Source organism: Leptonychotes weddellii, chromosome X (assembly GCF_054177405.1).
Source record: "Leptonychotes weddellii isolate Sample4059 chromosome X, ASM5417740v2, whole genome shotgun sequence".
Classification (NCBI taxonomy): domain Eukaryota; kingdom Metazoa; phylum Chordata; class Mammalia; order Carnivora; family Phocidae; genus Leptonychotes; species Leptonychotes weddellii.
The window spans coordinates 13,569,705-13,596,336 of record NC_138385.1 but is presented as its reverse complement, the minus strand read 5'-3'; the positions used below and the strand labels follow the sequence as shown (position 1 = coordinate 13,596,336).

At 46.5% G+C, this 26,632-nt stretch overlaps 1 protein-coding gene across 1 annotated transcript in view; it reads left to right on the top strand.

Moving 5' to 3' along the window:
• The first annotated feature begins 4,783 nt into the window (after window positions 1-4,783).
• Window positions 4,784-26,632, top strand: part of FHL1 (four and a half LIM domains 1) — a 37,367-nt gene continuing 15,518 nt past the window's right edge. Inside the window, exon 1 of the mRNA XM_081808199.1 lies at window positions 4,784-4,860. The gene's annotated coding sequence lies outside the window, so the exon portion shown is untranslated. The remainder of the gene's footprint in view (window positions 4,861-26,632) is intronic.

The window sequence follows — 26,632 nt, the reverse complement described above, 5'->3', positions numbered from 1 at the left end:
GATCTCTCAGGGTCGTGAGATTCAGTCCCGTGGCGTGGAACCTGCTTAGGATTCTCTCTCTCCCTCATTCTACCACCATTCCCTCACTCTCCCTCTCTCTATAAAAAAAAACCCAGCTAGACATAGTTAAAAACATAAAAAAAATAGGGGCGCCTGGGTGGCTCAGTCGTTAGGCGACTGCCTTCGGCTCAGGTCGTGATCCCAGGGTCCTGGGATCGAGCCCCACATCGGGCTCCCCGCACCGCGGGGAAGCCTGCTTCTCCCTCTCCTACTCCCCCTGCTTGTGTTCCCTCTTTCGCTATGTCTCTCTCTGTTGAATAAATAAATAAAATCTTTTTAAAAAAATAAATAAATAAAATAAAAAAATAATAAAGTTACAATAGTACTCCCCTACAATGGACTACCAGACAGCCATTTAAAAATGAGGCAGCTCTGTATATACCAATATGGAGTGATCTTCAAAATAAATTGATAAGTAAAACAAAGAAAAAATTGTGAAGAATATTATGGTTATATCATATAAAATGACGATTAGAAACTTGTGTGGAGTAAATAAATGATCTTCCAGAGTATGTTTTGTGATATACTCTATACTAAATCCTAATATAAAAACACAAAATTAGGTTTTATTGAATTTCTGTAATGTAATATCCTTTCGGTTTTTGTTTATTTATTAAGTTAATATGTTGTTAAAGATCTGATGATGTTACAGATCTTGATTATGTTGAAATTACCAGAAATGAGGCATCTTTCTTCTGTGTTTATTTTTACCAATAAATTATTTTGCTGAATGAGAGCCAGTTTATCAGTTCTTCTGCTAAAGGAAACGAGCCCGTGGCCAGCTCATTTGTATTTATTGCATTTATGGTAACATTTTTTTTTTAAGATTTCATTTATTTATTTATTTGACAGAGAGAGAGAGACAGCGAGAGAGGGAACACAAGCAGGGGGAGTGGGAGTGGGAGAAGCAGGCTTCCCGCGGAGCAGGGAACCCGACGCGGGGCTCGATCCCAGGACCCTGGGATCGTGACCTGAGCCGAAGGCAGACGCTTAACGACTGAGCCACCCAGGCACCCCTCTGCTGTCATTATTAAAGGCGATTAATAACATTAATGTTAACACATTAACATTGCCAGTGTTTCTGACTGCCGTAGTAGTGTGAGCACCTGAATAAAGGTAGGAAAAATGAGACGTCTGAGCTGCCCGTTGCCATGCTAAGTGTACCCGATGAAGACGTTTGGGGTTCACCGCTCTTTGGTTTCTTAGGTACGAGAGAATAGTCTGAAGAGCATGATTAAGGAATGGTTACCATGACAATCACATTTCAGAGAATTTAGAGGAGACAATGAATCTATGGGGCTCATCCGTTTTGATTGATTCAACTGGTCTTTTAGGTTCATTCAAACAGCTGCTGGCTCTGGATTTTCTTTTTCCACGTAATTCACCCAGTTGCCTGGTGATTTGGGGATCGTTTAAGCTTGGCTGTCAGTAGCGATGGGGTCACCACTGTCTGTGACCCCGATAAACTATTGTTAAACCCGAAGGAGAATGATTACGTATGTTCAGTGTCACTAGAACATAGCTGCTGGCTTCTTCTGGAATCATATAAATGGTTTGCCTAATTTCACTTACTAATCTTGTCAGGGTGGGATGAGAGGAACACGATTTATTTTAAAGCATGACTAACCCTAAAGTGTTTGGGTTTGACTTTGCTGTCATCACATTTTACCCAGTGTGTTTGGCTGCTGTTGGGTTTTTATTCTTTGACTTGTGCACAGTCGTCAACACAATTTGTATGATGTCTGTTCAGAGGCACGGTCACACACCGCGGGTCAGGAGGGGTACCCAACTCCCACCTGCCACGAGTGTCTTCAGCCTCCCCGCCCCGACTCCCATGTTCAGTGGGCCACACTAGCCCCAGCAGTAAAGTGAGGCGGAGATACAGATGCTGGTGAAATCTCAGTGCACGTTGTTATTGCCCTTGGCGGTCTAGTGCTTGATAGGGAAAGCACGAACTGTGGCTCTGCTAACTCGGGGGCGGAGGGGGGGAGGCCCAAGGGGGACCCCAGTGTGAGAACTCTGCCTGCTCAGCCTTTGGGCCTTTCTCTCTTCTGCCCTCTGGAGGGTGTGTGGGGACATGACATGCAAGGATTCCCTACGAAAAGGAGAACCGGGGTCTTGGTGTGGTTGCTAGAAGACGGGTCTTTTGCCCCTCCCCCGCCCACCTCTCAGAGCCTGAACTTGTGGGAGGTTGGGGAGCAGACCGAGAAGGCAGGAAAGGTCCTGGCAGGGCTGTTAGGGCAGAAGCTCTTCCGCTTCTTTAAGCTCAGAACCGATTCCCTCGGGTAGAGCCCAGTGTGTATCGAATCCCATCTCCAGGAAAAATCCATTCCGGAAGGGGGAGTAGAATGAAATAGTGTATTAAGGCTAGTGTGGGATGGATTCGGGTTCGAAGTTTACGTTGGGTTGAATGTGAACAGGGGCGTATTTGGTGCCAAGTGTTTGTGGCAGCGCCTGAAATCGTTATCCGAATTGGATACCATTTTTATTTTTTTTAAGATTTTATTTATTTGAAGAGAGAGACAGCTAGAGAGGGAACACAAGCAGGGGGAGCGGGAGAGGGAGAAGCAGGCCCCCTGCGGAGCAGGGAGCCCAATGCAGGGCTCGATTCCAGGACCCCGGGATCATGACCTGAGCCGAAGGCAGACGCTTAACGACTGAGCCACCCAGGCGCCCCAAGTTTGATACCATTTTTAGGGTGTGCCTGTGATCCTGGGGGTGATCATGGCCTGTCTCCTGTTCAGTGAGTGCCCCGTCCGGGTGAGGCGCTGCCCTCCTGCCTAACAGCTGCTCTGTGAGATAGCTTCCCATTATGAGGCTCAGAGGTTGTACAGTGGATATGAAGCAGGGCCGGTATTTGAGCCCAGGCAGTCTGACTCTGGCACCCTCGTCTGAACAGCTGTGCCATGCTGCACTCGCACCCCAGTTGCATGAAAGGGTGTGGCACCTTCTAGAAACAGTGAGTTCCGTGCAAATGGGTTGTGGGTAGTGGGAAAGGAGACGAGGCGAAGCCTTTTCTGTAGATGTTTCCGTGCCCTGCTAAGTAGGGTCAGGAAAGAGAGGTGGGGTTTCTGGGCCTGCCCCCAAGACAGAGACACTTCAGGGTCCGTAGGACGGACGACACACAACCTGAAACAAGTAACACATATTCATATGACAGAATGTGAAAATGCCAGCTCTAGGTAAATAGAGGTGGGAAGGGGACTAGAAGTTGTTTCTTTGAAGTCCGTCCCTTTCAGACATTTGCTTTTGAAAACTAGCTCTTGGCCGCTTGGCGCAGATTGCCTTCCTCTGGGCTTTTGACCTGGGAGACAAGAACCTGTTCCTGTAGTCAGCACCCTTGTCGGTCCTGAGTGGGGAAGAGTTGTCTTCAATGTGACACTTGTCATTAAGATCTCCACACAGATGAACCCGTCGGCCTATTAAACTAACTGGACCAGCTACTTCTTTTCCAGTACACTGAACGCTTTTAAAACTCTCTAACCCCTGCTTGTTGGGTGAGCAACCCAGAAATGGTTGGTTGGGGGCGGGAGGTGGGCATTCATGAGCCTGGTTATAATCCATGGTTTGTTTGCCCTGCCTCGTTCCATAGATACTTCTTTCTAAAAAAAACAAAACTTATTTATTTATTTTAGAGAGAGAGTGCAGGGGGAGGAGCAGAGGGAGAGGGAGAGACAGCCCCGCATCAGTCAGGCTCCCCCCCCCCCATCTCGATCTCACAACCCAAGCCAAAACCAAGAATCAGAGGCTTAGCCGACTGCACCACCCAGACACCGCTCCACAGATGCTTTCTGAGAGTCTCCTGTGTGTCCATCAGACACTGTTCCAGGCATGGAGATAGAGCAGGGAACAGAACAGATGGGGGGCCCTACTCTCAGGGAGCCATCTTTTCCTCAGATCTCATTTGGTCATGTCCATTTCACAGTTGATGTAAAGGTGCTCTTGGTCTGTGTTTCAGGATATCACACACCTCCTTTTGCCTTAGCCCCAGCCGGCCCTTCTGAATGGGGTGGGGGGCGGGGGTAAGGCAGCGAGGTGCCTCTGGGGAGGGCGGCATGTCAGGGGACTGTCTTCGCTTGGGTGACGGGAAAAGCACAGGGCACACCTGTTTCCTAGTGATGCGAGCCCTCCGCCCCCCGCAGGGATGAGCCTGCTCGCCTGCCCGCATCCTAATGCCATTGTTGATTGGAGATAACTTCAGTGGTCACGCGGCACCTCGTCTCCATGGCAACACCTCTAAATATTCCTCTGGTGACTTGTGCTCTACATTCTGCCTGGATCCGAGCCCTCCTGTGGCAAAATATTCTAAAGATGTTAAAAGAGGGGGAAAAAAAGGCTCAACTAATAAGTCTATTCTAAACGACTGAGTCATTTGTTTTGATTACCCGGGTGATTGCCAAATGTTAATTTAAAACTGAAATAGGCCATGAGCTCACTGTGCTAACAATGCTGAGTGTTTGAGCTAATACAGCCTGATAATGAGGGGGCCAGCTCCACCGCCTGGTGCGAATGTTAGATGATAAACAGACAGTGGGGAAATATGCGGAACGTCTTGGCAGTTTAACTTTGAGGGTTGTAAATACAAAGTAGAAGGTGTTAACTGTGAGGCATTTCAAAGGAAGTAGATTTTGGGGTGTTTTGGTTTGGTTTGGTTTTTTTTTTAGAATTTCTTAACTTTTCTTCTGAAAAGGTAATTTTGCGTCTTGCTTCTCATTTTTTCCTGACTTAGGCGCACTGGAAGTTGTCCACTGTGTCCAGACCTTGCTGACTACATTCCAGTCTCCACACGTCCAGCGTGAGGTAAGTTTCACTGATTGTCACAAATTCGAACACTGATCTTCGTGATGTTGGGGTCGACGGTGTAAAAAAAAAAAGCTTTATTTGTATAGTAGACTGAAGAGGATTCATTTTAATTGATCCAACCAATATCCCTGCTTGTCCTACATATTAGCTCTCTGGGGAAGGTCTTTTCGAGGGGGGGAAAAAAATCTCACTTGCTTTTAATTGGGGGGCACGGAAAGTGAATGTGCCAAGCACAAGAGAGCTGTTAGAAGGTCTGCCTGAGAATCAAGAGGTGCTCGTGCCCCAGCGTGGACAGTAGGGAGCAGGAAAGCTCCGCGGAGCGGTAGTGGCATCGAGGGAGGAGATTGCTGCCCAGGCGACCACGTGAAAGGGTGGGGCCGACCCACTCAGCTGTCCGGGGTGCAAGGAGCCAAGGTGTGCGCTGGTCCTGCAAGATCCGGGGTAGGAACGCCCGAGAGGGCTTCCGTGGGGTTATGTCAGCGGGGGCCAGCACGTTGTTTGCAGATCGGAACTGAGGTTCAGAGCGCTGGGCAACCCTTTCACTTAGCAAACGTCCTCGGTCGTCTTCGTTTAGCCACAGGGCTGACGTTGAACTCTGGGATGATTCAGGGTTACTGTGCTCTCCCGGAGAGGCGGGGCATTCGCCTTTGCAAATCTCAAAGATGGTTCATCCAGGCCCAGCGTCCGGGGCCCCGGGCTTTCTGCTTTCTGGGCCCCAGCCTCCCCCACACGTTTGCCGGAGAGGAGGTGACATGTGCCAGTGCCAGACTACTCAGGATTTGCACTTTTCATCCATCCAAGGCTTGCTGCATTTTTGGTTTTGCCTCCCCGCCCCCCATGCTCAGTCTCATGTTCGATGTGGGTCGTTGATTTCGGTGAGGGTAGAGGCTCGCGAGCTGGCCGTTGTTTCCCTGACACCGACTTGCTGTAGAATTCTTCACACGTTTTGAACTATATATATATATTCATACCTTAAAGGATAAAAAACATAGGACAGATTTTTAGGACCGTTTAATCTGATTTTTGTCAGTTTCCTCAATTACATGGAAGCTGGAAGATCTTCCCAGGGCCCGGGGCTTCCAACTGGCCGAAAGACAAAAGCGTCGGCAGCTTCTTAGCCACGAACGTTCTCGACTCTGCCCTCCGAGGGTCTCGGCCCTGCCGTGGCTGTCGTCTGTAGCCTTTACCTAAAACGGTAGTTTTCAAACTTTCTCTTTTACAATGATAGAAACCGGTCTTCAAATAAAATCTTAGGCCTTCTCCCAGTAGAGAACACCAGAGCAGAACCGTGACTCTCACCGTCCTCCGAGGAGCCCGAGGGCAGCCGGGAGCACGGTGCTCTCTGTCTGAGGAGCAGACGGTGCAGCTCTGTGCCCCCCCGCCCCCCACCAACAGCCCTTGCCTCTCTTTTCCCGCAGCAACAGAGACTAGATTGTTTAAGAAGGGCCACAGAAGGGCACAGCCCATCGACTTCGTTGGCCCTCTACAACTCCGACAGACACACTTCATCAGTAGAAAGCTTCCACAGAACCTGTGCGTGTTCTCAGAAGGAAACCTTTTCACTGGAGGCCTTTGAGTACATACTCGAAGCGCTTTTGTGGTACTAAACCACCCCTGTGACATCTTTAATTTAACCAAAACTTAGCATCTGTGGGTTTCCTTTTAGAGCAGTGAGTTTCTCCGGTGATTCGATGGAATCTGTTGCATGCCATTTCCCTGTGGCAGGAATCTATAGGCCTGACGGGAAGCAGTGCAGTGGTCACGATGCAGCTCTATCTTGTGACCTTCCTTCACTCCTCGTCCTGATTGGTTCATCCCCCCAGCCCTACTGAGTACTAGGCCCGGAGCGTAGGCCCATGTGAGCGGGTCGGGCCGACCCAGTCAGCTGTCCGGGGTGCAGGGAGCCAAGGTGTGCACTGTCCCTGCAAGATCCCCTGCAAGTGGGCCAAAGACAAAGAATACTACAGTTTGGTCTCACACTCTTCAAGTATAGGCCATCCCTTGATGCTTTTCCTGTTTGCAGATGGGGAAGCCGAAAGTTGATTTTCCTTTTTAATTAAATTGCCCAATATTGAGTAGGCCCGGATGGGTTCAAGGGGGCAGATCAAAGTCCCTGTCGCCAGTCTGCTCTCTGAGCCTGTGATTTATGCCACCTCCGGCGAGGCATGTGCAAATAATGAAGTCTGCGAGCACAGTGCTGGGGACACAGCTGTGCCTGGAACCCAAATGCCCCCAAAATGAAAGCAAATATAAATTGCGTATTCACACCACATTGTTTAAGTTTGCTCGGAACAATTGAATGGTTTAAGAAAATGGGGGTTTTGCAGTTTTCACGTTGAGGGTATTTTGTTTTTTAAATAATAATGGGTCCCAGCTTATGTTTAATACAGCATTTGTCACAGGTCAACTTAATCAAGAATTTGAAATTATTTCATTTGGCCACCTTTTAATTATGGAATTACTTGGAATGAAAACTTAAACCCAACATAATTCTTTTTTTTTTAAACTTTTTATTTATTTACTTATTCGTTTGTTGATTCATTGATTCATTCATTCGTTGGTTCGTTGAAGTCATCTCTGCACCCAGCGTGGGGCTCGAACTCAAAACCACAAGATCAAGAGTCGCATACTCCTCTGCCTGAGCCAGCCAGGCGCCCCGAACCCAACATAATTGTTAACACACCCATGAGCTGGGTATTCTATGTATTTGTTTCTGTAGTAGTGACAATGTAGTGAATGAATTAAACATGTATTTCACATCTAGGAAATATTTGTATCACTGACATATGGTCACTTTCATTATTGATTTGGCAGTTTGTAATATTTAAAATATAATTTGTAATATTAAAATGTAAAATTTAAAATACAGTAGTCGTAGTGGTTTGGTTTGTACCATTTATATTGACGTGACCTCTCTTCTTGGTGACCAGCAAGTAAGCATGAAAACCAGCACAGATGGGTTACACAAGCTTAAAGAATTTGGAAATCATCAGTCTAGAGCCAAGGTCTCAAACTGGTGGGCTGAATCTGGCACACAGAGGTGTTCTTTTAAAATTTTAAGTGAATTGCCAGCATTTAAAAATTGAGAGATTTCACATGTTTTAAAAACCCAGACTTTCAGCTTCTTTTGAAATATCGGAAGATCTGGCAACATCGAGCCTGCATTCCTGTTGGGCAACACTCGGCGGCAGAGCCGAGTGGCTGCTGTTGTCTTCAGATGGAAGGCGAGCTCTGAAATTTGCCATAGCCCCCACCACTCTCTTACCTCCTCGACCCCAAGGACAGGGGTCGGTGGCCGTTATCTGAGTGTTTTACTCATTTTTAAGACCTGCTTGGCTCTTAGAGGCATGTAAGATTTCAACCTCCAGTCTAGGTGAAGTTGAGGCTCCAGACGGAGAGCCATCCTTTCAAAGTATTAGCTTTTAATTTTCAGGTACATGATGTTGGGCGATACTCATTTTAACTTAAGGGCATGCATTAAGAGAGTTGAGGATTGGGGCACCTGGCTGGTTTGGTCAGTAGAGCGTGTGACTCTTATCTTGGGGTCGTGAGTCCAAGCCCCACATTGGGTGTGGAAATGACTTGCCAAAAAAGGGTTGAGGGTAAACATTTGAGGAGAGAGCTACCTTCTGATGGTGTCTGATTAAGAAGAAGGAGCATTAACAGAGTTTGGGGGATTCCTGTGCTCTTTCCCCCCACTTTTCTCAGACTTTCACACGTGGATTCTAACACGGGAGGTCTGGGGAAGGGCCTGAGATTGCCCAGTTCCAATAAGCACTGGATTGTACCACTGCTAGTCTGAGGACCCACGTCCCTTTGAATAGCAAGGGGACTCAAACCTAAAGAAATCCTAAGAAAAAGCAGTCGTGCAGTGATGTTTCTACATGTCTTTTTCTTTGGCCCTAGAAAGAGAAGGAGATCTTGGACAGGCTATTTGTGGTTGAATCTTCATAGGTAAACCTGAGTTCACTTCAAGTTCACTCCACCAGTAGGGTAAGTTTAGAAAGTCAGTTATTTTTTTTTTAAGATTTATTTATTGGGGGGTGCCTGGGTGGGTCAGTCGGTTAAGCATCTGCCTTCGGCTCAGGTCATTATCCCAGGGTCCTGGGATCGAGCCCCGCATCGGGCTCCCTGCTCAGCGGGAAGTCTGCTTCTCCCACTCCCACTCCCCCTGCTTGTGTTCCCTCTCTTGCTGTCTCTCTCTCTGTCAAATAAATAAAAAAAATCTTAAAAAAAAAAAAGATTATTTTATTGGGGCGCCTGGGTGGCTCAGTCGGTTAAGCGGCTGCCTTCGGCTCAGGTCGTGATCCCAGGGTCCTGGGATCAAGCCCCACATCGGGCTGCCTGCTCCTGCTTCTTCCTCTGCTCCTCACCTCGCTCTCTCTCACTCTCTCGCTCTTTCTCAAATAAATAAATAAAAATCTTTTAAAGATTTATTTATTTGAGGTGTGGGGGGGAGAGGTAGGGAGGGGCAGAAGGAGAGGGAGAGAGAGAATCCCAAGCCGACTCCCCACTGAGTGTGGAGCCCGATGCGGGGCTCGATCTCACAACTCGGAGATCATGACCCGAGCTGAAATTAAGAGCTGGATGATCAACCGGCTGAGCCACCTAGGTGCCCCAAAAGTCCATTATTTTTAATACAACATAGCCATGTAAAAGATAAATTTTTATTTTAAAGATTTTTTTTTCATTTTATTTATTCATGAGAGAGAGAGAGAGAGAGAGGCAGAGGGAGGAGTAGGCTCCCAAGGAGCAGGGAGCCCGATGCAGGACTCGATCCCAGGACCCTGGGATCATGACTTGAGCTGAAGGCAGACGCTTAACCATCTGAGCCACCCAGGCGCTCTAAATTTTTATTTTAAAATGTGCTTTAAATTAAGTACTTACAGTAAAATAGCTACACATGTTAAAGCTGGCGAACCACGAAGTAGGAATGAGAGCTGTGAATTTTGTAACTGTAGAAGAATATATTTATGAGACGCTTAGAAAACTTATAAATAAGACGACAGAAAATAGGACATTTATCAAGTCCCTGGATAAATGATAACCTTGTAAGCTATAAAATGATAGAAGGTAGTCAGGAAGAGTATCAACAGACTCAAATATATGAAAATTTTCTGAGAGAGTGGATCTTCAGTGTTCTTAACCACCCACACAAGAAACAGGAGCCCTGAGGTGGCAGATGTGTGAACTAATTTGATTGTGGTAATCAGCTATGTCAAATCATCGTGTTGTTTACCTTCAGAAGCATGTACAATTCTTGTTAATTAAACCTCAGGAAAGCTGGGGAAAATAATGAAAGGAAAACACACCAGGAAAAGTTCGCGGTGCATTTGATAAGATAGTTAATTTCCGTATTGTGCACAGAGCTCATAGAGATCGTAAGGTCTGGCACTAGCCCGGCCGATGGTGGATGCGCCATAACTGTTGGTTGAATGAATTCCCCAGCAGCTAGAAGGGTAAAAGACACGCCCGTTGTATCACAGAGCGAACAAACGCATGGAAAAATGCTCAGCCTCATTGGTATGCGAAGGTAAAGCATATTCGAATGTCACAAAGGTGCATTTTTCACCTATTAAGTCAACAAAAACAAAAGGAAAACCTAGAGCTCATACGGTTGGTTGCCTCGAAACTGAGGAACACTCACTGCTGGTAGCACTGTAAGTTGGTAATAAGCCTTTTGGAACATTATTTGGCAGTTTATGGCCACAGCCACAAAGATTGGTACCCCTTGGTCCAGTAATCCTGTTTTGGGAAATGTGTTCTAAGAAACAAATTTTTCTGAGAGAAGAGAATGAGAGCTGTATGGTACAGGTATTCATCACAGGGGTATTCACAGGGACAAAAAGTTTGAAAGAATTTACGTGTCCAACATTGGAGAAATGGTTTATGTACTCTAGAAGGATTCTTGGTTAAGCCATTAGGATGCATCTGTGCAGTGGAATTCCGTGAATCTGCTCAAAATGATCATCTTGAGGCGTGCAGACCGATACGGAAGAATTGTGTAACACAGCCTTGCTAGAAAATGCACGATGTAAACTTGTTGATGTGCTGTGATTGATAGCCTTGTGAAGAGCCGTGTGCGTGCGGACAAGAGCGATGGGTAACGCTTCATTTGAGGTTTTTTCCGTATTACTGTCCTGTGGTTTGTACATTGTACCAGAAGTCTACGGCTCGCTTCGAGGTTCAGCTTCCTCGGCTTTCACCTCCTTCACTTGTGTCACAAGCCATTGGTGTCGAGTGAATACCTGTGAGACTATGAAACATGGTGAGGACGCCTGCTTGGAGCCTAGACCTGGGGTTCTGATGACAGAGTTCCTACTGGCTGCTTCGTCCCATCATCCTCCACTTCCGGGTTTCTTCCCTTTTTCTTCTCTTCTCCCATTTTTCTTTGGTTTTCTGTGGTTGGTAGAGAGGCATCTTGGTGTCCCATGTGGTCGAGTGTAAATCTTGGTCCCTGAGCTTTTCCTTACGGCGTAGCAGGGCCAGGGAACGAATCTTGCTGTCTGAAGGCTCCGGGCGCACTCGACTAGAGCCTCAGTGGGGCCGCAACGCAAGGGCGATGCCTAGTTCATCTTCTGGTGGCACTGAGCTAAGTGACAGAACTCCTCTCTGGTGTCCTGAGCCTCCGTACAGCGGCCCCTCCCCTCCAGCTGGGTTCCCTGTGTCCGATAAACTTGTTTCCCTGCTGTACGTGTACTTTTCTCCTTTAATTAGGTCAGTTACTTCATGTCTGTTTTTCTTTTCTGACATGGTTTCCTCTGGCTTGAGCACCACATATTTTCCCCATATGTCATTGCCTCTAGAGCTTCATGTTGCAATCGTCGTTCAAGGGGAACGGAGAGCACATTACTGGGGGGGCGGGTAGCTCTTGACTCTTTGCCTGCCCTTTGCCTGCATGAGCATTCCTATTGCCTTTGGGCCCAGTTCTGTTTGGTTTTGTAGTCTTCCTCGTCAGTTATGTTTGGACTGAGAGATACTTAAGTAAAAATAATGGTAAGTCAGAGATCTGTCTGGCAAAGGTGCAGCCCGTTTGTTAAGGTTAGTGGTTTATTTACCTCCCCTGTCTCTATGGTGACTAAGTCCAGCGCTGGGATTTAATGGACTTAATTTTGACCTCTTGGACATGGCCTAGCTTTCCCAGCCTCTGATACAGAAAGAATTCATTTTCACTGGAGGAGAGAAACTGCCTCACTTAGAGGAAGGGTCCTCACAGGACTCTTGAAAAGTGGAATCTCCAGAGTCTTGGATTCTTCAGCCGTCTTCGATCAGAGTTCGTATAGCACTTGTAAAGAAAGCTGAGAAGTCTTCTAGAGAAACACGCACATGCACACAACATTACTTGAAACCATTTTCTTTTCAGTGAAATAAAGTACTATGTAGTTAATGTGAAGGAACGGCCTGTAAGAACTTTTTGTAAGAGAACCATTTGTAAGAATAGTCCATCAATGGGAAGGAACATTGATTGGATGTTACATTTTTTTAATTTTTAAAACGTATCTTCTTTATCCATTACAGGATTATAAATTCACATGCATACACATATTTAAACCATATTTCAGAGTTTAAGCATATTGAACTGAGCCACGGAAGTCCGTAATAAAGATTGGGTTGGACAAGGATTCCCGTGGAAGAAGCCAGATTTGGACACTGAAATTCAGGTCTAGTGTTCCACCTGTATCCACTTGAAGTGACCTCCAAGGTAGCTGGTGTCAAGCTATCTTCAACTAAAGTTGGTTCAGACTTTGGTCTGACCTGTTAAAACTTTGGCTCCTCTCCCATATGATGCTTTGAGACTTAGAAGGATACCCCGGTTTTAGGAAGTTTAACGATTTATCCATAATCACGTCAGAGTGCTTTACTTTACTCTGTTTAAGGCTTGTGTATGCTGTTAGTCTTTTCACGGAGAATGTACCTGTTTGCAGGTCCTTTCGTCTTCTCTAGGCGCAAACTCATATATGTGAATTTTCTTTAAAACCAAAGCAAAGGAGCCCATCGGTGACTAACAAGCATTGCGCGAAGGCCAAGGCGAGAGGTGACATGAGTGTGTTGCATCCTTATTCCCCAGTGAAATATTAGGGTTCGGATCAGTCATCACATTCAGTTCAAGTCAAATAGGGACTTGTGAATACCTAATGTTTTTATTAAGATTTTTTAACGTCATAAAACTCCCTGGATGTGGAAGTTGTTTTAAGACTTTCTCCATCATCAACTCATCTATTAATAGGACAAAGACTTGAGGAGCCAACAACAGATGCTCGCCTGTAAAGAGATCCATACTTGGGAGATGAATGTTGGGTTAGTCAGTTAAGTCCTGGGTTTGAAACTTCTCAGACTAAGGTCACAGCTAAATCACGTACATTTTTATCATGGTCAGTACAATAAGCCCAGCTGAGGTCAAAGCATTTGCAGACCTCAAACCCTGAAGGCCGAAGCCCTTGACGATGCTTTTACGATGCTTTTGAGAAAGAGTAGCACTTATATCCTCCTCATTATCATTGTCACCATCATTCTCATCCTGTCAACCTTATATGCTGAAAGCCCGGCATGGAGAACTGTGCTAATGCTAGTCGTAATTTATTTTATTATTTCTATAATTGTGAATATTTCCATTTTGTTTAAACAGCTCTAGGCATCAGATCAATTTAACTAAAAAGGATGAAATATCCAAAAAAATGTATTTAGAATAGCCGCCTCACTCTCCTGTCCTGTCAGCCAGACAAGCTTCACCTTCGTATCGTGTCTCTCCCAGAGGGATGTCCAGGGAGCGGGTGAACAGTCAGTTTCTGTAACACTTCTTCACCTAAGGAGTCAGGCAGTGCTCCTTAGGGAGTTTGGTGAAAATCTGTGCTCTTTGTGAGTCTGTGGCCATCTCTTCAACCATGTGATGTGTGTACATGATATGACCATTTTCATACATTCTTTAGGGCTGCGAATTAGTGATTTACATAAGATGTACCAAGTGTTTCTTTTCCAGAAGGTGAGTTCTGCTCTTGGTATTGGGCTCACGTGACAGGTTTGAACCCAGAGACAATACGGCATGTTGCGTTCTTTCAGCCCTTCCTTCATGTTCCTAGCTGTGTCCTCTATATCCTCAGGCCTTACGGACTTTACACAGGACCTTGCTCAGCTCCTTTGGTCCTCTCCTGGGTGTTCCCTTTTTGTCACGCGGACAATGGAAGGCCCGAAGAGAGTCAAGGATTTGGTTGGGGCTGCCATCTTGTACAGTGGTTCTTCCTTAGCTGCGGCTCCGCTTTCTGGGGTTTGTGTCACCTGCAGTCAGCCATGGTCTGGAAGCAGGTGGTCCTCCTCCCGACGTAGCGTCAGAAGATCAGAAGTAGCCTGATGCTACATCAAGGTGCCTCCATCCTTCACCTCGCTTCGTCTCATCACAGAGGCATTTCCCCTCACATCAGCACCACGCGGAAGAAGAGTGCGTCACGATAAGATATCGAGAGAGGGACCACGTTCGCATAACCTTTATGACGGTATCATCGTTCTAATCGGTCTATTTTATTATTAGTTATTATCATTCGTCTTTTACTGCACCTAATTTACAAATGAAACTTTATCATCGGTATGTATGTACAGGAAAAAACATAATCTGTGTCGGGATCGGTACTGTCCGCGGCTTCAGGCATCCACGGGGGGTCTTGGAACGGATCCCCTGCGGGTGAGGGGGCACCGCTGTCCTCTGCCTTCCCCAGGAAACTGGAAGCTCTTTGGGAGTGGAAATACTGTGTTTTCTCTGATGTCCTCCATGTCAGCTGTGATTCAGTGCTGGAGGCTTTGCAAGCAGTCACTGGAGAAACCGTTAATTGAATGAAGGGCATGTTATGAATTAGAAATCATACAAAGCATTACCATGTTATTACTCAAGACTGCCTCGGGATCATTGTTTGACTCCCTGTTCCTCTAATACCAGACATCATTGGAGCATGGTCTCGAATAGATCAGTCCTTCTTACCTCATTGTAACATGGCATCAGTGGTTTCCAACCTTCTATTATGCAGTTTTTCCAATAGGCAGAAAAGTTGAAGCTGTACAGGAAATGTTCATATGCCCACCGCCCAGATTCTACGATCAGGCATTTCACTGTGTTTGCTGTTTCACATCCATCCATGCATTAGTCTGTCTTCATCTTTGGAAGCATTTCAGCATAAACCACCAGCATCCATGTACTTCACCCCTAAACACTTCAGCGTGTATGTCATTATGTGGTTTCAATTTTGACCTTAGAGCTGCTTTCAGATTTTTAAGGTTCTGGTGCTTGTGGTGACAATGGCTAAGAAGAGATGGTAAGCTGAAGGTGAAATAAGCTCCCTTTTCGGACGGGGGTGGGTGTTTTTGTTGTCTAACCAACCTATACATGTCACTGCGCCCCCACCCCCACGTTACACGGTCACATTACTTCTATTGTTGAGACTTGGAATGCCAGCCGAGGCCCTAGAGTTGAGGGTCTCATTTATATGAGGAAGACTGGAGAATTGGGGTTGAGGATAGTGGGGCAGAAGGTTAGAGCTAGGTCCGACAAGAGATGGGGAAGGAGGTTCAGAGCCAGGAATTGAGCAGTGCGCTACCTCTTACAAAGTACAGGGTCCTTGCGTTCTTTTTTTTTTTTTCCTCCCAAGATTTTATTTTTAAGTAATCTCTACTCCCATCATGGGGCTCAAACTCACAACCCCAAGATTAAGAGTCACGCTGTAGCGATCGAGCCAGCCCAGCGCCCCATGGGTCCCTCCTCCGTTCCAGTGGTTTTCACGTTATATTCCATGGAATCCTAGAATGCATAGAAATGTTGCAGAGGTTTCACCAACATTGGAATTAGACTTTTCAAAGTGTATTGAACTATTAAAAAAAAAACTGACAAAAAGCAACAGACCTATTCAACGGTGTATTGTAGTAAATTTTGACATGTTGGAGAACACTTACCAGTTGACTTGAAAATAAGTAAAGGTTATTCATGTCAACTTAAAATAAAATTTTGGATAACACCTATCTGTCATCCATCAAAGCCAGGGTAATATTTCTGTTACAGGAATGAAGACAAAAGGTCTTCAGCAAAGCTGTTCCACTAAAGCCATGGTGTTAAGGCATTGGCCTGAGAAAGCTGAAGTTACAGTTTGGTTTCCAGTTACCATGAGCGCTTAGCCATCTGTTATATTTAGATTTTTTTTGTCTAGTACCTTTAGGAATCTGGAAACCGATGAGTATATGCTTTCAACTTGAAATGGCCATAAAAGGGGGAAAGGTAGTTAAGAGGCTGGAGGCTGGTTCCTGTGCCATCCCTCGGTTGGGGCCATGTGAATGGACTGGGGAACCTTCTCAAAGGTCTCTCTCTTGGCCCATAGCTCAGACTGCTCAACCTAAGTCTGAAGATGTATGTGTGCAGTATTGCAGTTTACGATGAGATTTTTCAGGGCTTCTTGGATTATGCCCGAAAAGCTTTACAGTGGCTTTGGCAGATTCCTTTCAGATGGAGGCAGTGGCACTCACTGTCCCTTCGTTCTGGATTGTACCATGTTCTGTGCTGACCGTCTCAAATGCCTTTTGGAAGCCAGCACCTGCTTGTATGTGGCTGTGGTTGTGTTTTGAAATGTTTGCTTATCTATATTTTATTCTCCCCTAACATCTTATGATGAAGATTTTCAAAGTTGAAGTGATTTTGTGGTGCACACCTGTATCCCCATCATTTGAGGCTACCATTAACATTTTACTGTATTTGTTTGATCACAGTATCTACCCATCCCTCTGTCTATCCATAAATTCGTATTCTTTTTGGATGCATTTCAAAGTAAATGCAGTAGATGTCACCAGTTAAGTAGCTTTATGTATTTTACACACTTGGAGTCTGGCTTTTTGAACACTACACAAATGTGCATACGTCGGCCTAGAGTCCTATGAAAGATGTAAAATAAATGCTCAGTTTTACTGGGAAAAAATTTAGAAGCCTTATTTTTAAAAGTAACAGATTTTCTGGAATTCTGGCATGGTGTTGGAAAAGAATACTGGTGTATTTTTAAATCTGAACTGTCTCGTGACTCAGACGTTACTGACCCCTAATAAAGAAGGGGGGGTATCCTTGTAAATTTTGTTTTCGTTGTTGAGACAGGAGCCAGATAACTTCCACCTCTTACAGAGAGGCAGGAAAAAAAAAATTGAAATGTTATAAACACTAAGTGTTGGTCACTCCAACAAAATCTATTTTATTTGGAAAGCAGAGGGGAGCAGTTAACTGGGGGACTGAATTGGTCTATGCTGGATCCGATCCCAAACCCTGGTGTCAAGGTGTTAAGTGCAAATTATTAAAAAACACTCTTGTTACAATTGGAGCAGTGAGACACAGATGGAGATGAAAGATTTGAGTGTATGGCTTTTGCCCCTATTTGTACAGAAAGCACTCTACGTTCTTGCAAAGCTGTGTTGTTGTCCCCTTTATTCTCAGTCCCCAGAATCGTGTCCAGACGTTCTCCCTTGGCCCAGGGGGTTGACTGGGTGTATTTCCTTCTGGAAGTCTTCACTTGCGCTCTTGAGTTAGCTGGCAGATCCCTTAAAAGCATTTCCAAGCAGCTTTTCCCACTCCCCATAGGGGCTAATCCTGTAGCTTCCACCCCGGTTCCAGCTGCTGTGGTCCCCATCTCTGACCTTCCACGAAAAGTTAGTGTAGATGAACGAAAAGTTAGGATAGAAGATCTTTGGGGCGGGGAGTAGGTGGGGGATGTGGGTGGAGAACTGGGTGATAGGTACATTTTAAATGTGTCAATAGAACTTGACTAGGACCAAATTATGCGTAGGGAGTTGTACAAACTTTACCAAGCTCCTCAGACAGACGCACTACCCTTTCAAGCTCATAAAAACTCCTTGGCACCATAGAACAATATGTACTTTGGTCTCGGAAGAGACCGTTAGGTCGCAGAGGTTTTTATTCCTCTCTACCACTGACTTGCTCTTTGGTTTTTTGGCCTGTTTGTTTGTTTTTTAAGGTTTTATTTATTTGACAGAGAGAGAGAGTGAGCACAAGCCGGGGCGGGGGGGCGGGGGGGGGTGGCAGGTAGAGGGACAGGGAGAAGCGGGCTCCCTGCTCGCGGGACTCGATCCCAGGATCCCGGGATCATGATCTGAGCCGAAGGCAGACGCTTCACCGACTGAGCCGCCCGGGCGCCCCGGACTTGCTCATTGATCTCAGAAGGTGATACTGCAGCTGATGAACTGTCTGTGCTCTGACAGAGCAGGTTACAACTGCGTCTAGTTTTTGTTACAGCTCAGGCGCTTGAATTATTTCATTAGCATTTCGATACTATCATGAATCAGGGTTAATTTTTGGAAAGGGTCGTCCCAGCTACGAATACTTTATGTTCTGTCGTCCACATGTATAGTTCCATCTTAATTAAATATTCCCACAGATCCGTTTAGAAGATGCATTTTCTCCCTGCAAAGCGTATGTTTAAAACACATCGAAATTGATTAGACTGTGCACTTATTGCTAGCAGGAAGGCAGACAGTTGTCTGTATTTATGATTAGGACAGGTGACAGGACTGGCGCCTTCTATTCTTGGTTTGATCTCACCCCCCTCACTTAAGGCAAGACGCTTAATCTTTTTAATGTCTCAGTTTATCCCTCTATAACACCTGTAGCCTTCTTTCATGAAAACAGTACCTGGTTTTATATATGGCATTTGAGGATGTGATAACAGTACGTGGCACGGAGGTTCAAATGACTCTGTAGAAATTATTTGTATGTTGAATGATGATCTTGACAAATTACTACTTACTACATTTAGAAAGTTACAGCTCTGGAGGGAATTGATATTTGATATTGTTGTCCTGTGTGTTCTAAGTTACCATCATAACAGTAGGAAAATAAACCCTGTCTTGGCTGTGTTACAAAGGGATTAACTCACTTCTTCAAGTTATTACTAAATCTCCAGCCCTTTCCACAACAGAAATAAAAAGTGCTCCTTGTTTTCTTTACTTTTTCCAGGATAGAAGTCTTCAGACTAACCTTGGGGTAATTTTTTCTGTCGTTGAGTGTTTTCCAAGTGATTCTCTTTGTGGAGACGGAAGGGTAAACCATGTCAGAGACTCAGAGCAACTGAAGTGTGCAGAGGGGGAGGGTATGCCTTTGATTTGTAGATCAAAGCGAAGCGCCAAGATTATGTGGAGCTTGCCTATTACACATTTGTTCCCAGCTCCTTGTGTCTTTGCAGAGAATGAAATCAGAACGAAATACAAGAGGATTAAAGAGCTAGACCCCAAGTAAAAGTGAAATGCCCGTATGACTACCTTCTGAATTCTCTCTCCTGGGAAGCGTGGGCTAACGAGAGGGAGAATCCGTGTCACGGAGGTTGTCAGTCTCTTCCTGGTGATCAGCTCCTAGATTTTATGGTGCGTAATAAATAGGTGTATGTTTTTTGTGAAACTCGTGGGGTGTGAATCAGGTGGAAACTCAGATCCACTTGAAAAATGAGGGGACACTGCCTGCTTGGGTACAAAAGCCTGATCTATGTAGTATTTTTCTTTTCTTCGACAAATCTGTCCTTTCAGCGTTCCTTTTCAGTTCGGACAGTACCAGGGCGCAGATGATGTAATTCGGTTCCTAAAACAACCCGATAGGGATAGCAGGACAGGTATCAATGTCCCCATCGTATTGATGAGGAGGGAAAATGAACCAGCGGAGCCAAGGCTTCTCTCTGGGATTTCTGATTCCACGTCTATTGTTCGTTCCTTGAGTTAGAAAACAGTCAAGTCCACAAAACACTCCCTTGGTCTTTTCATTAAATGAAAGCTTAAAGTTAATTTCACTTTTATACTCTTGTCTCTCTTTTTACAAAGTTAACTTGTAATTGGCTTTGCAGTGGCTGAGCTCCTGAATTAAGCTCTTCTCTGCCCACTTCCTTATCCAATATGATCATGTATATGGGCTTCGGCATTTATTTGTGACATTAAACGAGTAGACAGTTTGAAGTGAATTAAAATTAATTCGGTTTTGTGATTTTTCTCATACTCCCGGTTTGCCGCACTGAGTTGCCACAACCCTGAGACTGAGGATCCCTGTTTTAACATCTAACAGAAATAGCTGGGAGGCACACTTCTAAATCGATTTGCATTTATTACACTGATTTATAAACTTCTGCCCTGTTTCCTGACCTCCAAAGAGTTAACTTGTCAAGTGTCTGCTGTGAGGTTGGAGTGCGGCGCTCGGGACATTTCTTTCTCTCGTTGGTCTCAGCTGGTAAGTCAGGGATGAAGAGACCACGAGTCACCTGGCCTGGGGTTAGTGATGTGACCTTGGAAAAACAAGAGCCCATTTCAGGAAAGACCGACTTCTGAGGCCACAGACCTCAAGCTGCTCTCCTGCTTTCAAGAAGGAACACTCACAGGGTTCATTTAAAACCCTGCTGCAGTTAGAGTCCAAAAAATCCCTACCCGGTTTCTGTAACGAACGAGGCTGGTGTTTTGTTTTCCCAGCATGCAGTTTGAAGGTCAGACCTGTGAGTCAGAGCCGGGCACTCTGGTGGTGGTATGCACCAGGGACGCGTTCCGGGTCTAATCACCCGCCAGGCCTTGGGCCCGGCTCAGGTCGCTCCATCATAACCCCCAGCTGAAGCAGCCACCTTTCGTTTTTAAAAATAGATAAAGAGGAGAACACGAACATTTGAAAATCAGATACCATATGTACTTTTATAGCTTTTCAGCCCAGAGACTCGATGAACGCCAAGTGCCTCATCAGTGTTGGGACAGGGACCCCCCCTCCCCCGCCCCCGATGGCAAGCGATGTGGCGCAGTGCGGCTCGGTGTGAGCGTACGTGTACGTTGTCCGGATAAGTGTTTTGCTCCCTTTCTTGTTTTGTAATTCACTGGCGAGGCATTGTGGTTTGGTGCAAAGAGCACTAAACTTGGAATCAAAAACCACTTCCTGTCTGGGTGGCTTATTAACTCAGGGTAACCTTAGCATCCTCTCTGCGTGGACAAAAATAATCGGCCATTTCAGTAAGCTTTGGTGGGTGCCACCCGATCCACTTGAGAGACTTTCATCCTTTTCCTTTTTCTCTCTTGCTCCCTTGCATCCCTTGTAAATCACAACTCTCGTGCATCCGACCCCCTGCTGGGTGCGAGAGGAAAGCAATCTGATTAAATGAACTTACTACTTTTATTAGTTGGTTCGTTGTTTGTACTAACAGACTGGGAACAACTTAAGTGTCTGTCAGTAAGGGACTGATGAAGACAGTCGTACTATGTACCTTATGAAAGTAGGAAGCTCTTTTTGCACTCACATGCAAAATTCTCAAAAATATATTAAGTCCAAAAGGCAAGGTGTAGAAGAGTATGTATAGTAAGTACATCACCATTATGTTTTTAAAAGGGGAAAAAGACAAAACATGCACAGCTCCCTCTTTTCCTAGGCCCAGTATCTCTGGAACCATAAGAAGACCCTGGTGTTACCGGTGACTGATGGAGAGAGGGAAGTGGGTGTCTGGGGATGGGCAGGGAAGGATGATTTTTCACTATATACTCTTTCGTACCTTTTTAAAAAACACTTTAATATTTAAAAAATAAAGTAAATCCATACACGAAACAGAGTGCTCAGCAGCAGCATTACTCATAATAGTGAAAAAGTAGAAACAGCTCCTGTCCGTCAGCGGACGAGTGAATAAACAGGGTGTGGTCTGTCATCCACACAATGGAATATTATTCGGCAGTAAGATACAATGAAGGGCCGTACGTGCTACGACATGGCTGAAACTTGAAAAGAGCAGGCTTAATGAAAGGAAGGCAGAAAAAAAAAAAAAAAAAGGAAGGCAGGCAGGCAGGCACAAAAGATCCCACACATCGTATGATCGCGTTTATATGAAGTGTCCAGAATCGGCAGTTCCACACACAGGAAGTAGATGAGTGGTTGCTGGGAGCCTGGAGGAAAGGGGGGTGGGCAGGGAGTGACTGCTGATGGCCACAGGGTGTCTTTCTTGATGATGAAAATGTTCTGGAATCAGGTGAGGGTGATGTTTGCGCAGCTTTACGAAGATGCTAAAAAACCACCGCAGTGTACACTTTGCAAGGATAAATTTTATGGTGTGTAAATTGGACCTTCATATATAAACGGAAAAGCAACTTGGTGGAGTCACGAACATGGAAACTAAGAATCACTGTGAACCTGTGAAGCAGTGAACAACTTCCTTACGTTCCCACCTAAGAAATATTTCCATTGTAAAATATTTCACATAGGGTCACTAATGACACCAGGGACCTTCTTATCCTTTAGCTACTTTCCCTGACACTCGCCGGTGATCTCATTTCATCGGGGAGTATTGGTGACCCAGATGAAGGAAGCCCTGATCCGTATAAAGGACTTGCGGTATGTGGGATCGAGGTGTTGTGGCTAGAGGCCTTCCCCGGTCCCTGCCCCTGGGACAGAAGGCCACGGCAGCTTTGAAAGGAGCCTCAGGGAATCGTGTGGACTAGTCTGCCCTTTCTCTCCTGGTAACTGGTCCCAGAGGGGTCCCCCCCCCCCGTCCCTGTCCTGCCTCCCTGCTCCCAGGAGCCGCCCCTGTTCCCTTGCTTATATCCTCCTGGGTTGAGCTGAGTCGCAGGGTTTAAGGAGCCCTTCCTAAAAGGACGGGAGACCAGTGGGCCTGACAAACATAGCTCCTCTTCCCGCTCGTCGCTCGCCCTTCACGGGTCCTGTGGCGCTGCCGACTGTCCTCCCAGCAGGACAGTTCCCATCATGGCCGCTGGCCTGTCTGTGGGTCGGGCAGGTAACAGTGTTGTGTCAGAGTTCCCAACTCCGGGTGCTTAAACCCGAATTCCTCTTGGGGTGGGCGTGGGAGGTTGACCACAACGTGTCTTTGGTCAGGAGCGGGGTAGACGATGCGTCTTTCAGTTCTGCCAGCCCCTGAGACCTCAGGCCAAGTCTCCCCACACACCGGCTTACCTCAGGTCGGCTGCTGAGCCCTTCCTCTGAGTGGCCTAGTAAGATAGGTGGGGTTGTTTTTTTTTTTTTTAAGATTTTATTTATTTATTTTAGAGAGAGCACGAGTGGGGAGAGGGGCAGAGGGAGAGGGAATGGGAGAGACTCCGAAGTGGACTCCCTGCTGAGTGTGGAGCCCGATGCAGGGCTCGATCCCACGACCCTGAGGCCATGACCTGAGCCAAAACCAAGGGTCAAAAGCTCAACTGACTGAGCCACCCAGGCGCCCCTAAGACAGGTCCTTGAGACCCATGCCCTTGGCATTCATTCAGAATTAATTCACATAATACATACAGAACTAAGCTATATTATGGCCGGAGCTACTGTTTCTGATGGTAAGAAATTTTTCTTTCTTTCTTTCTTTCTTTTCTTTTCTTTCTTTCTTTCTTTCTTTCTTTCTCTCTCTCTCTCTCTTTCTTTTTCTTTCTTTCTTTCTTTCTTTCTTTCTTCCTTCCTTCCTTCCTTCCTTTCTTCCTTCCTTTCTTTCCTTTCTTTCTTAGAATGAGAGAGAGAGCATGAGAGCGGGGAGGGTCAGAGGGAGAAGCAGACTCCCCGCCGAGCAGGGAGCCCGATGTGGGACTCGATCCCGAGACTCCAGGATCATGACCTGAGCCGAAGGCAGTCACCCAACCAACTGAGCCACCCAGGCGCCCCAAGAAATTTTTCTTTTGCAGGAATCTGCTGCTCAGGAATCCTCACTTGTAGAGTATAATTGAATAAACAGCAGCATATAGTGCTTACAACAACCCTATTAACATAGGTGCTCCTGTCATCCCCATTGTACAGAGGGGCAAACTGAGTCACAGAGAAGTTAAGTAGAATTTGCTGGCACACAGCCAGTAAGCGGTGGAGACAGGATTCGATTCTGGACGTTCTGGCTCCAGAGTCCGTGCCCTTAGCCACTACACTGTTCCCCTGAACCTTGAGAAAATAGGTAGAGCCCTATTAAACTCCGGGCAAATCCCATGTTGTTCGTCTTAGAACGATGTTAGTTGTTCAGACAATCTCATATAAAAATTAAGACTTGACTTCTTTCACGGAAGCCCTCAAAAGTCCTCACGGCCCAGTCTACACCATTTGATCTGCAATCCCTCGAACGCGGTTGGAGCCCTTGCCCTGGCCCCTGGTCTCCTTCTCCACACCTGAGACCGGCTGGGCCCCTCTACACTTGGTCCACATTCACGTATTTGTTTTCTTTGATGATCACACTGCTTGAAAATGAACAAGGAAGGCTGGGATTTGAGGTAAATGTGAGGTAGTCTTTCCAAGCGCGTGACCTTTGGTGGCTTCTGCCACTCTAGCTGCAGACTCCTTCTCGTGTTCTCTTTGCCGGACTTTGTGTTCCCGTCATTCTATTCACGTACCCGCTGCCTGGCATGGCGAGCGCATTGCTTGACTTCAAGAGCTTTGGAACCACTCACTCGTGCTCCTGGTGTGTCAGCTGTTGTAGGTGGCCCCTTTGCTCCTCCCTCAGCCTGGACCTTCCCTGTCTTGGCTCTCCCTCAGCTGCTCCGTCCCGGTCGCCTCAGCTGAAGTGTCTGCTCTCTCATGAGACTCCTGGCGTAGCACGAGAGAATCCGCAGACTGTTCCACCTGCAAATCATACAGCCGTCCCTGAGTCTGGAGGTCTGTGACCCAGACACCTAGCCTCTGCTGATGACTCTCTGAAGTCAAGGGACCATAAACTGCATTCCCAAGTTTGACACTGGCGTGACTGAGCAGCCTGATGTGGTGCAGGGGACAGGGCATCGGGGGCCTGGACGCTCAGGTTCTAGATCTGGAGCTGCCGCTAAGTCCGTGAGGCAGGTCGTGTCCCGTCTCTGGGCTTTCGTTTTCCTGCCTGTCAAAGGGGGTGGCTGAGCCAGGTCATTTCCAAGTCTTTGTGAAGGTGGCATCTCGCACAGACCCCGCCCGCTAGACTCTGTCCTCACCGTGCGCAGACTGACAAGAGAAAACGAGCTACCCTTTGGGGCAGTAAGGTCGTGGCAGGCCGCCCACAAGGTCACACTGGCCTTTGCTCTGGTATGAGGCCTGTCCTTGCACACGGAGTAGCTCTTGCCACAGAAAGCAGTTCACGTTTGCCCTCTCAGACGTGACTCACTGGGGTCCACCACCCTCCCAGGTCTGCCTGTGGGTGTGTGCTTCGAATCTGGGTTGCGACGCTGCTCAGGCAGCCAGATCATGGCCCTTGGGAAACCCGGCAGGGGGGCACCCAGTGAGGCCTTCACCCTGATGTCCTTCGAATCCTCCAGAAACCTGGATTGCCCTCCCTCAGTCAACGCGGTTGCCTAACAAAATGTGGACTTCCTGAGTGACCCCCAGATCCCTGCTTCATCTCCTTCTCCTGTGCTCCCAATGCCACTCTGTACGCCATGACCAAACCCCGCAGAGCCACTCAAAAGGGTTTCTGACCTTTGCCCTGAATTCCAGGGCCGCACCAATGCATGGTGTAAGGTAGCATAATAATTACAGTCTTTTGGTAAATGAAGGCAGGATGTATGTTACTAGGTGAGGTCTCCCATCAGGAAGCAGGGCTCATGAGGTCCTATGAGGACACCTCTGGTCAAGGGAGTCGATCCCAGTTAGCAGCATTAAGAATGAAGGGATGGGAGCTTATTCGAGGTCCTGTCCTCTCCTGTTGTGGATATTAATCAGCTGGGTAAATTATAGACTAGGGTCACGGAATGTTTAGCCCTGGAGCATCTATCAGAGGCTTGAAATGTCCCTAACAGGTGGGCTCGGTGAATGCCAGGACTTAGCATGATTGAAAGGGTGTTTTGAGTCATGGCACATGGCAACATGGAAATAAAACAGATATATCACAAGTGGGTGGTAGAAATAGACTGGAAGAGAATTTTAACACCTAAAATATGACAAAGATTTATCCCTGCTAGCTTCTCAGTTTCATGAAACATTTATTTTCATCTGATCTGAGATTCTGCATTCACGTTACAGATTTCCTTCTAAAGCTTTTCTGGTTTCTGTTTGTTTGCTTCTATCATCTTCCTGTTTATTTACTCCTTTAAGTGTCGCTTCATTTTTTATTTTTTAAATCTGAGGTCCTCGTTGTGGCTTACTTTGAAAATCATTTGTTCAGCACTGTCCCGATGGCGATTTCTGGTCAGAGGCCCATAAAAATATCTATAGGATGTGGTTGGGATCATTCCTACATCTTGGTGAGGGTCTTAGGATGGGCAGATTCTGGGGGCAGGAGACATTGAAAACTCTTCCTAATCGTAGAATGACATTTTCAAAAATCAAATGGCGCAGGCCATGGCACGTGTTTCAGTTCATCTCCAAGTGAGGATTACCAGGAAACCGTGTAAGCCCTGCTTGGTCAGTTGTGAGGGGGACAGGTCTTCTCTGGCGTGATGAACATTTTCGAGGTGCTTGGCTCTGTACAGGGTCTTCGCTGCCTGTAGCGTGCCCCGTTGGTGGTAGGCCTTCCCCTTTCCCGGGGTCCCCTCTTCCTTTGCCCTGCAATTCAGGGGGCCTTTGGGGAGGCACAGTTCTGGGGGTTTGCTTTCATTTGGATCTTGTATGATGAAGTTGCCCCCCATGTGGTTCTTGGCGGGAGGGGGACTCCCTCCTTTTACTCCTTGACGCGTTTGCCCCGAATTGTGACATTTAAGCGCAGTGACTTTGCAAAATTTGACTTGTCAGTAAGAAAAAGTCCTCTTCCCACCCTAAAGATTGACAGGAGCATAAGATGGCTGAAGCTGTAGTGGGCCTTTCCTGGCAAGAGCACACAGGACAGGAGATACTCCGGAGAGCGCGACGTGGAATCCCGTCACATCATAGTGC